The sequence below is a fragment of the Hypomesus nipponensis genome, chromosome 20 (genome assembly GCF_054491055.1).
Source record: "Hypomesus nipponensis isolate SF chromosome 20, ASM5449105v1, whole genome shotgun sequence".
In the NCBI taxonomy this organism is placed as follows: domain Eukaryota; kingdom Metazoa; phylum Chordata; class Actinopteri; order Osmeriformes; family Osmeridae; genus Hypomesus; species Hypomesus nipponensis.
The window spans coordinates 5868706-5880007 of record NC_140380.1 but is presented as its reverse complement, the minus strand read 5'-3'; the positions used below and the strand labels follow the sequence as shown (position 1 = coordinate 5880007).

At 46.5% G+C, this 11302-nt stretch overlaps 1 long non-coding RNA gene across 1 annotated transcript; it reads right to left on the bottom strand.

Moving 5' to 3' along the window:
- Positions 1-9073: 9073 nt before the first annotated feature.
- On the bottom strand, positions 9074-10786 carry LOC146246059 (uncharacterized). Its single transcript, XR_014734614.1, has 3 exons — positions 10460-10786; positions 9759-9875; positions 9074-9125 (listed from the first exon to the last, which is right to left on the bottom strand). It is a non-coding gene; the product is annotated as an uncharacterized LOC146246059 (long non-coding RNA).
- Between the last annotated feature and the right edge of the window lie 516 nt (positions 10787-11302).

Sequence of the window (11302 nt, the reverse complement as noted above, 5' to 3'; positions counted from 1 at the left end):
GATGACACTGCTATTGTTTTCTTTCAAGTTTCATGGTGCCATTATTTCAATATCTGAAAACTCTCCCTTCATGGTCAAACCAGTGAGCAGAGATAAACTCACAGTATTATTTTGATGTATCCCATAATAAGCTTTGCTCCTAAGCTGCACTTGAACCTGCTCCCTGGTACAACACCACATAGAGAAGGACCCTAATAAGGAGAGGATGAATACAATGTCTTATAAACTCTCCCATTTAAGATATTTTGGCAAAGAAAGAATGCATCTAGGCTGCCCTCTAACATGTATTCAAACATACTATCATGTTCTGATCAGTTTAGAGGGAACTTTGATCTAGTTTGATGGACAGAGTGTATTAACCTGTATAAGAATGGCCAGGTGATAGAGGGGAGGGGCTATGAGGGCAGAGTGAGTCTGGTCACCCAGGAGCTGGAGAGAGGCAACTTGTCTCTGAGGCTGAGAGACTACAGGAGGTCAGATAGAGGAGGGGACATTTGTCAGGTCATCTACCTGTGGGTTTATGATCCAGGGAGGGTCATTGTTCTGTAGGTAAAAACATAATTATGAACATCTCTACATTAACTATGACAACAGTGTCGCTGTCTGCACAGATAGAATTATACTTTCACATGTAAGTAGGAGTTGGAGCATTAGTGGTGGTTAGCTGGTTATGCTGCCCTTTCTAACCACTCCATACTCTGAGCTTGTATATATATCTACAGTGTTTGATAAGACAGGCTCACTTAGCAGAGGTGCATAGTGAAGAACATGTTGAAAAAACATGCAACATGCATAGTGCCATAGATTACACGGATGTATGTTGATGTAGGACAATTAACATACAGCAGCTGCATCTCATAGAGTTTACTTGCTTCAAAAAAATCTGGTTACTGACACTACCATGTTATTCATCATCAATGTTTAAGATGAACTCACACAGTATATTGATGTGTTCTGTTTAAATGATGTTTAACTTTCTGTTTTATGTCCTTCTACACAACTTCAACAGTGGGTAAGTAATTTCATATATCTGTTTCATGACATACAACATCATGGGTTAAGAATGTACCAATACATTTTAGACTTTGAAGGTAACACTGCTATTGTTTTCTTTTACATTTCATTGGTGCCATTAGGTGCGTTTTACTTCATGCAGCGCTGGCATCGCCTGCAGCCGCCTGCAGCCCGGCTGCCTTGAAGCAGCCAATGGCATTCTCAGCTTCAAGGCAGCCGGCTGCTGCATGAAGTCAAACGCACCTGTTATTTAAATATCTGAAAACCCTCCCTTCATGGTCAAACCTGTGAGCAGAGACACACTCACAGTATTATGTACATTTAGTCATTTAGCAGACGCTCTTAAACCTTGACACACTTGAACCTGCTCCCAGGTAAATAACCACATAGAGAAGAACTCTAATAAGGAGAGGATGAATACAATGTGTTATTAACTCTCCCATTTAAGATATTTTGGCAAAGAAAGAATGCATCTAGGCTGTCCTCTAACATGTATTCAAACATACTATCATGTTCTGATCAGTTTAGAGGGAACTTTGATCTAGTTTGATGGACAGAGTGTATTAACCTGTATAAGAATGGCCAGGTGATAGAGGGGAGGGGCTATGAGGGCAGAGTGAGTCTGGTCACCCAGGAGCTGGAGAGAGGCAACTTGTCTCTGAGGCTGAGAGACTACAGGAGGTCAGATAGAGGAGGGGACATTTGTCAGGTCATCTACCTGTGGGTTTATGATCCAGGGAGGGTCATTGTTCTGTAGGTAAAAACATAATTATGAACATCTCTACATTAACTATGACAACAGTGTCGCTGTCTGCACAGATAGAATTATACTTTCACATGTAAGTAGGAGTTGGAGCATTAGTGGTGGTTAGCTGGTTATGCTGCCCATTCTAACCACTCCATACTCTGAGCTTGTATATATCTACAGTGTTTGATAAGACAGGCTCACTTAGCAGAGGTGCATAGTGAAGAACATGTTGAAAAAACATGCAACATGCATAGTGCCATAGATTACACGGATGTATGTTGATGTAGGACAATTAACATACAGCAGCTGCATCTCATAGAGTTTACTTGCTTCAAAAAAATCTGGTTACTGACACTACCATGTTATTCATCATCAATGTTTAAGATGAACTCACACAGTATACTGATGTGTTCTGTTTAAATGATGTTTAACTTTCTGTTTTATGTCCGTCTACACAACTTCAACAGTGGGTGAGTAATTTCATATATCTGTTTCATGACATACAACATCATGGGTTAAGAATGTACCAATACATTTTAGACTTTGAAGGTAACTCTGCTATTGTTTTCTTTTACATTTCATTGGTGCCATTAGGTGCGTTCGACTTCATGCAGCGCTGGCATCGCCTGCAGCCGCCTGCAGCCCGGCTGCCTTGAAGCAGCCAATGGCATTCTCAGCTTCAAGGCAGCCGGCTGCTGCATGAAGTCAAAGGCACCTGTTATTTAAATATCTGAAAACCCTACCTTGATGCTCAAACCTGTGAGCAGAGACACACTCACAGTATTATTTACATTTAGTCATTTAGCAGACGCTCTTAAACCTTGACACACTTGAACCTGCTCCCAGGTAAATAACCACATAGAGAAGGACCCTAATAAGGAGAGGATGAATACAATGTGTTATAAACTCTCCCATTTAAGATATTTTGGCAAAGAAAGAATGAATCTAGACTGTCCTCTAACATGTATTAAAACATACTATCATGTTCTGATCAGTTTAGAGGGAACTTTGATCTAGTTTGATGGACAGAGTGTATTAACCTGTATAAGAATGGCCAGGTGATAGAGGGGAGGGGCTATGAGGGCAGAGTGAGTCTGGTCGCCCAGGAGCTGGAGAGAGGCAACTTGTCTCTGAGGCTGAGAGACTACAGGAGGTCAGATAGAGGAGGGGACATTTGTCAGGTCATCTACCTGTGGGTTTATGATCCAGGGAGGGTCATTGTTCTGTAGGTAAAAACATAATTATGAACATCTCTACATTAACTATGACAACTGTGTCGCTGTCTGCACAGATAGAATTATACTTTCACATGAAAGTAGGAGTTGGAGCATTAGTGGTGGTTAGCTGGTTATGCTGCCCTTTCTAACCACTCCATACTCTGAGCTTGTATATATCTACAGTGTTTGATAAGACAGGCTCACTTAGCAGAGGTGCATAGTGAAGAACATGTTGAAAAAACATGCAACATGCATAGTGCCATAGCTTACACGGATGTATGTTGATGTAGGACAATTAACATACAGCAGCTGCATCTCATAGAGTTTACTTGCTTCAAAAAAATCTGGTTACTGACACTACCATGTTATTCATCATCAATGTTTAAGATGAACTCACACAGTATACTGATATGTTCTGTTTTAATGATGTTCTTTCTATTTCATATCCTTCTACACAACTTCAGAAGCATGTGAGTATTTTTATATATCTGTTTCATGACATACAACATCATGGGTTAAGAATGTACCAATATATTTCAGACTTCAAAGATGACACTGCTATTGTTTTCTTTCAAGTTTCATGGTGCCATTATTTCAATATCTGAAAACTCTCCCTTCATGGTCAAACCAGTGAGCAGAGATAAACTCACAGTATTATTCTGATATATCCCATAATAAGCTTTGCTCCTAAGCTGCACTTGAACCTGCTCCCTGGTACAACACCACATAGAGAAGGACCCTAATAAGGAGAGGATGAATACAATGTGTTATAAACTCTCCCATTTAAGATATTTTGGCAAAGAAAGAATGAATCTAGGCTGTCCTCTAACATGTATTAAAACATACTATCATGTTTGGATCAGTTTAGAGGGAACTTTGATCTAGTTTGATGGACAGAGTGTATTAAACTGTATAAGAATGGCCAGGTGATAGAGGGGAGGGGCTATGAGGGCAGAGTGAGTCTGGTCACCCAGGAGCTGGAGAGAGGCAACTTGTCTCTGAGGCTGAGAGACTACAGGAGGTCAGATAGAGGAGGGGACATTTGTCAGGTCATCTACCTGTGAGTTTGGTCCAGGGAGGGTCATTTTTCTGAAAGTAAAGAACATAATTATGAACATCTCTATGTTAACTATAATGACACAGTCTCTCTGCATGTACAAATACGAGGTCCAGCTTATATAGGTGCAGCACAGATGTTCCCCATCAGGGATCATGGCTCCTCCCCCTGCCTGCCATCCTGCAACTGAAACAAACACACAGAAACAGCAGACAGGGAGAGGAGACCGTAACACTGATACATGTTGATGCTGATGACTGTTAACATAGAGCAGCTGCATATCATAGAGCAGCAAAATATCCTTACTCTCTGTCCATCTGATTACTGACATCATCATGTTATTCATCATCATTTATTAACAACAATACAAACAAATAGTTTACTGATATGTTCTGTTGTGATGATGTTTTAACTTTTTATTCTCTATTCTTCATCACAGCTCTAGGTGGTGAGTACATTTCCTTGTTTCATGTCATATAACATCATGTTTGTTTTACACTTCAAAGATGACACTGCTACTGTTTTCTTTTATATTTCATGGTGCCATTGTTTAAATACCTCCCAAACACGTAGTTTTAGTTAGTCAAGGTTGAGAGTTCTCAGTTGAAAAGGTAAAGACTGTGTTCTTCACAAGGAGGAAGGTAGTGGAGGAGGTCTGCATGATGTTGTATGGGAATGGTTTGGAAAAGGAGCAGACATTCAGGTTTCTGGAGTCTAAGTGGGTGTCACGTGCAGGAAGGTGATCAGTGATGTGTGTTTCCAGGAAGGTGTGGACAGAGGACCCACCAGGGCCTCCATGAAGATGTATGTGGTTCTGGTTAGAGCAGTAATAGATTATGGGTGAAGCAGCTATGTTGCAGCAGCTCTGCTCTGACCAAGCTAGACACAGTGCAGCCCAGGTCCTAACACTGTGCAGTGGGGCAGTATGAGGACAGGGTGGGAGCTGACTTGGCTGAGATGTTCTGTAGTCGGGTGCTTTCTGTGTACAATGGATGACTAGAAATATTCACAAGTGGGTCAAAGGATACACAGTCTGGTTGAACAGGGCAGTGTTTGTTGTACCTGATAGGGAGACCAATACTTAACCTGTATAAGAATGGCCAGGTGATAGAGGGGAGGGGCTATGAGGGCAGAGTGAGTCTGGTCACCCAGGAGCTGGAGAGAAGCAACTTGTCTCTGAGGCTGAGAGACTACAGGAGGTCAGATAGAGGAGGGGACATTTGTCAGGTCATCTACATGTGAGTTTGGTCCAGGGAGGGACATTTTTCTGAAAGTAAAGAACATAATTATGAACATCTCTATGTTAACTATGATGACACAGTCTCTCTGCATGTACAAATACAATTATACTTTAACATTTATTAGTAGTGAAAGAGCATTCGTTATGCTGCCTATTCTAACCAATCTGTACTCTCAGCTTGTTTAAATCCACAGTGTTTGAACAGACAGGCTCACACCACTTAGCAGTGATACATATTAGTGAAGAATATGTTGAACTAACATGACACTCCATAGCTTACACTGATGTCACAACCATGCTAGTGGGAGGTGACAGTCAGACAAGTTGTGGGAATGAGGACGTCAAAAGTATGTATTAAACTAAAGTAACTTAAACACCTATGTTTAGTGTGGTAATCAAGGGAATCAGTACTGTACGGAGTGGATTTGTGAATGTTTGCATGTGTAGGGTGGTGTAAGGTGTGAACCAAGATTAAGGGTTGCCACAAACAATGATCAATGTTGTGATGAAGGAGAGAGATCTCCTGGAGAGGTCCAGCTTATATAGGTGCAGCACAGATGTTCCCCATCAGGGATCATGGCTCCTCCCCCTGCCTGCCATCCTGCAACTGAAACAAACACACAGAAACAGCAGACAGGGAGAGGAGACCGTAACACTGATACATGTTGATGCTGATGACTGTTAACATAGAGCAGCATTATATCCTTACTCTCTGTCCATCTGGTTACTGACATCATCATGTTATTCATCATCATTGATGAACAACAACAACACACACTGATACTTTACTGATATGTTCTGTTGTGATGATGTTTTAACTTTTTATTCTCTATTCTTCATCACAGCTCTACGTGGTGAGTACATTTCCTTGTTTCATGTCATATAACATCATGTTTGTTTTAGACTTCAAAGATGACACTGCTACTGTTTTCTTTCATATTTCATGGTGCCATTATTTAAATATCACCCAAACATGTAGTTTTAGTTAGTCAAGGTTCAGAGTTCTCAGTTGAAAAGGTAAAGACTGTGTTCTGCACAAGGAGGAAGGTAGTGGAGGAGGTCTGCATGATGCTGTATGGGAATGGTTTGGAAAAGGAGCAGACATTCAGGTTTCTGGAGTCTAAGTGGTTGTCACGTGCAGGAAGGTGATCAGTGATGTGTGTTTCCAGGAAAGTGTGGACAGAGGACCCACCAGGGCCTCCATGAAGATGTATGTGGTTCTGGTTAGAGCAGTAATAGATTATGGGTAGAGCAGCTATGTTGCAGAAGCTCTGCTCTGACCAAGCTAGACACAGTGCAGCCCAGGTCCTAACACTGTGCAGTGGGGCAGTATGTAGTCGGGTGCTTTCTGTGTTTAATGGATGAATACAAATATTCACAGGTGGGTCAAAGGATCCACAGTCTGGTTGAACAGGGCAGCGTTTGTTGTAGCTGATAGGGAGGTCATGGTCTGAAAGTGCTTCTAAGATCACCTGGCTGTATTTACAGTGGAGCTGTTGGTGATTTGACTGGCCTTACAGTGGATGGAGGAGGTTGGAGTGGTTATATGCTCAGACTCTAGTGCAGTTCTGATGAGTGTACAGTCCTTCACATCCCACAGTAGACAGGACCTGCTGTATGAGGTGCTCCGAGGTCACAATGGTGTGAGGAGGATGGGGGTGTGGCTAAAACTGATGTAGGTTCCAGAGTGCACACAGTCTGGCTAAGCAGGCCCTCAGGGAGGAGGGGGGTGAGGTGATGGTGTCTATCAGTAAGGCAGAGGCTGAGGCCCTGATATGGACAGAGGTAGTCTGGTCTGGAGATGGCAGAGAGAATGTGATGGAGGGAGGACAGGCAGACACCTTTACAGGGTTCACAAGTTCAGTAATCAAACCATCGATTGAATAGATAGCTTTGATTGAAGCAGGGCTGGTAGCAGAGCCAAGCCTGATGCAGTGTGGGGGCCTTGCGCCAGTGGAGACGTAGGGGGGATAGTGAGGAAGTCGTCCAGGAGATGGAGGGAACTTCTGGACTGGTTGAGGAGGATCCAGACGAGTGCTCCAAGAAACGGTCAAAGATGCACAGCCTGCCTTTGCATCCAATGCCAGGCGGACTGCAAGCAGTTTGAGTCCTGCCAGTGAACTCCAAGGAAACCCAGCAAGGTGGGTGGACAGGAGGGCCTCGAACGCTGTCCCAAGGCCTGCAGGCCGGCCGGGTGGAGGGAGCGAGAGCGGGTCCTGCTGCAAAAGGAGCACGGAGGCTTCCGGCAGGCAGACAAGGAGTAGCCATCGAAATCCTGATGGACCACCTGGGTCGGGGTTTGCGGGGCCGGACGGGAGGGGCTGCAGGGAGGGGCAGGGAAAGGAGGGCCGGAGGAGGTGAAAGGGGGCCAGGCGGGAGTCAGGACCGGACGGGAAGGAGAGCGGGGGCAGGGCGGACAGCGAAACCTGACAACAGGAGGACACAGAGGAGGACAGGGCCACGACAACAGAGGAGGACAGGGCCACGACAACAGAGGAGGACAGGGCCACGACAACAGAGGAGGACAGGGCCACGACAACAGAGGAGGACAGGGCCACGACAACAGAGGAGGACAGGGCCACGACAACAGAGGAGGACAGGGCCACGACAACAGAGGAGGACAGGGCCATGACAACAGAGGAGGACAGGGCCACGACAACGGTGCAGGGGGCAGCAACCCGGGGCGGGAGGAGAAGGACGGCCAGGTCCACGTAATCACCCGGGGGAAGGCCGCCCGGAGGGAGGCAGACTGTTGCCTTTCTGTTGTCGAGCCGTATCTCCCCTTGGATGCTCTGTTGGAGCATCTAACCCATTGAGAAAGGCCAGAACGTGTATGTCGTATCTCAGAAACAGACCAATGGGAAGAAATAAGATCCAAGATGCTTGGGTGTCAACTCCTGAGCGAGTGATTGAGATACAGGGTCCAACATATACAGTGGAACCTGCAGATGGAGGACCTGTCCTGAACGTAAACAGAGTGGATATTAGACCTTGTGGGAGTCTCCCTGTCCATACTCCATGGAGGAGAAGCAAAGGCTCTGTTTCAGTGTCAGTGACATCACAGGATTCAGAGTCAGATGTTGAGGATTCAGAAGATGAAGTGTTGTTGGAGGAGATTACTCCTAGGCCCAGTCAAACCTCAGACAGTGAAACAGTAGCAGTTCTTATTGGTGAGGTTCCAGTGTCAATTGTAACTGAATATGATCCTGACGATCTTTAGCCTGAACCAGTGGATGAACCGAGTCCAAGGCCTGTCCCTGCTCCCTACAGGAGAACCAGGCGACATGCAGGGCAACATTCATATCCTTATCATGAGCCTGGGTCTGCTTTGGATGCTGTGTCAATTAGTCCAGTGGCAGTTTGTCAAATACTATCCAGTTTAGGGACAGTTTTCTTTTGAGAAGTTTTGAAAGAGATGAAGAACTCTCTTTCAGTCACTGAGGACAGTAACTTAATGAGGGGAGAGTGTTACCAGGTGGATCTGGGGAAGTAGTTTGGGAAAGCGTTTAATGCTTTTGTCTCTTTTAAATCAGTCCGAGGCAGTGACGTAAATTCCTAGCAGGAAGTTAGATCGGCGAGTCCCTGAATGTGGCGCGGTAGGCGTTGTGGTGCGAAGGAATATAACCGTGAGCAGACTTTTGGATTTGTCGTGTTCGAAGTTGAACCATTGAAGTGCTACTACCGTATTTTGATCTGTGATCTATTGGGTTAATTTTCTTTTTAAGAGTTTAGTAACACATAAACAGTGATTGAATAATGGTCTGCTTTTATTGAAGTAGGGCTGGTAGCAGAGCCAAGCCTGAGTAGTGGAGGAGGCTGGTAGAAGAGCCTGATGCAGGTTGGTGGAGACTGTGGAAGAAATTGGGATTTCCTGTGTGCTTACATTATTCACTTATCAATAGAACTAGTCGTTGGATACTAGTTAGTACGTTCTCCTGTGAGCTTGCTATTAATAAGAGTAGATTGTGTCTATGTGTCAGGGTTAATAGATATTCTGGGTCAGGAGAAAGTACTGGGTTAACATTCCTTGTCATGATTACAAGGAGAGCTCCACCAACAAACTCTCTATTCTGAGAGTTGTCATGTGTTGGGAGCAGTGAATCTCTTTCTCTGAGACTGTTGTAACGTCATTACTACCTGACTGTCACAATCTATGTTTACATTCTTGAGCCCTATAAAAGATGGTCCTCCGGCCTTCAGAGCGCAGAGAGAGACATGATTGAGACCTAAGCCTGGTGTTGTGTTGTCATTTATTGTCAGAGGTCTGGTTTTCTCTCCCAATTTGCAGATTGATAAATACTTATTAAATTCCAGAACTCGACTGAATTTAGTCAGTCTGTTTATGAAGAGACGGACAAAACACTTTCTTCATCAAGGCTGGTAGCAGAGCCGAGCCTGGGGCCTTAAGAGGACGAGAGTGTGTGCTGGGATGTGCAGAATGAATGATGATGATGATGATGTGAAGGGTGCATGCATAGTTACCAGGCATTGAACTCTGGGTGTGGCAGAGAGTCCTAGTGGGTCACGGCCAGGGGCGGTTTTAGGCACGGCTCCATGAAGAGACGAGCGGCATTTTCCGCAATTTGTGTTTGGCGCCCTCTGTTGGCATAAAAAAGGTGTTGTAATTGTGTTTTTGCCATTCGTTCTGTGTACTTGGTAGGGGCGGCCGGCGGGGGAGGGGGGGCGGCAGTGGTTAAACGTCGTCCCGGGGGGGGGGGGGGGGGTGTAAGGGAAAAACTTGCCTGGGGCGCCAAATGTGTTAGGACCGCCACTGGTCACGACTGAAGGCCAGGAGGAACCTGGACTCTAGGGTGGAATCGGTGGAAGTGGAAGAGTAGCCAGTGCGCAGTGTGTGTATGCAGGCGGCTAGCAGGTCGGCAGTGAGGGGGAGCCGTGCGGAAGGAGAGCGGGGATCTAGGCGCTTAAGGCCTTTCATAAGGAGTGGAGGTCTGACTGTGGGAGATGGCTGTGCAGGGGGAACCGGAGAGCAACTTGCAAAAGAAGTTGATGCCACTGAGGTCCACGTGGATGGTGGAAGTATGGATGGAGAGGTGCGTGTGAGCGTAGGAGATGAAGCTGCTGATGGAAAGGAGGTGGAATGAGGGGAAGGTGGTGAGCAGTGTGGAAGGACTTGAAGCACTTCCAGGCTGTCCAGTAGGTGGAGAGTGTACGGGGGGACAGACCTTGGAGGATGGCATCTTGGGTGTGGAGGTAAAGGTCGTGGAGGGGTGCCGTCATGGGAAGGTTGTACAGGAAAACGGAGGGACCGGAGTGGGAAGGGGGTCCACCTCTGGGGCCAAGAGTCTGAATGTGTGGAGGGAGAGACGGGAGTCAGCAATGGTGTTGTGGTGACCGGGGATGTGAGCGGCTCTGATGATGAACTGATGTGTGACTGAAAGACAAGTGAGGCGGAGGATGAAGGGCATGGCGGTGATGGAGTCTGATCGGCCTTTATTGATCCAGGAGACGACGGCAGTGTTATCAGAGTGGATGAGGATGGATTGGCTTGATCATTCATGGCCACAGAGGAGGGCGGCGATGATGAAGGGTTAGACCTGGTGAAGATGAGGGGGTCAGTGAGGGAGGAGGGCAGGAAGGGAACTTGGAAGGCCATGGGGAAAAGAACCAGCAGCTGTTGTAGTAGCAGCCGAAACCAGAGGAGGGGGAATCACCCTCCCCTTCTGCAGCAGGATGGGACGGCCCCGGTGGTCGGTGGCCGCAGGGCCGGACAGGAGGGGCTGTGGGGTGATGGGGTGGGCAGGGGGGTGGGAGGAGGTGAAAGCTGTCGGCGGGGGGCCGGGCTCAGGGGCCGGGCGGGCCGCGACTGTGCACTCCAGGGACGGGTGGGAAGGAGCGCCACACAGGGAGCAGGGCAGGGCGGACCAGGCAGCCAAGACAGCACAATAGATTTCATTGTCCAGCGAGCCCCAGTAGGTGGCCTCATTGAATTGCTGGAGCGGCCCCGCGGCCTCGGAAGAGAACCGGACGTGATACGTGTAAAACCTGGAGCCCCTGAACCGTAGGGG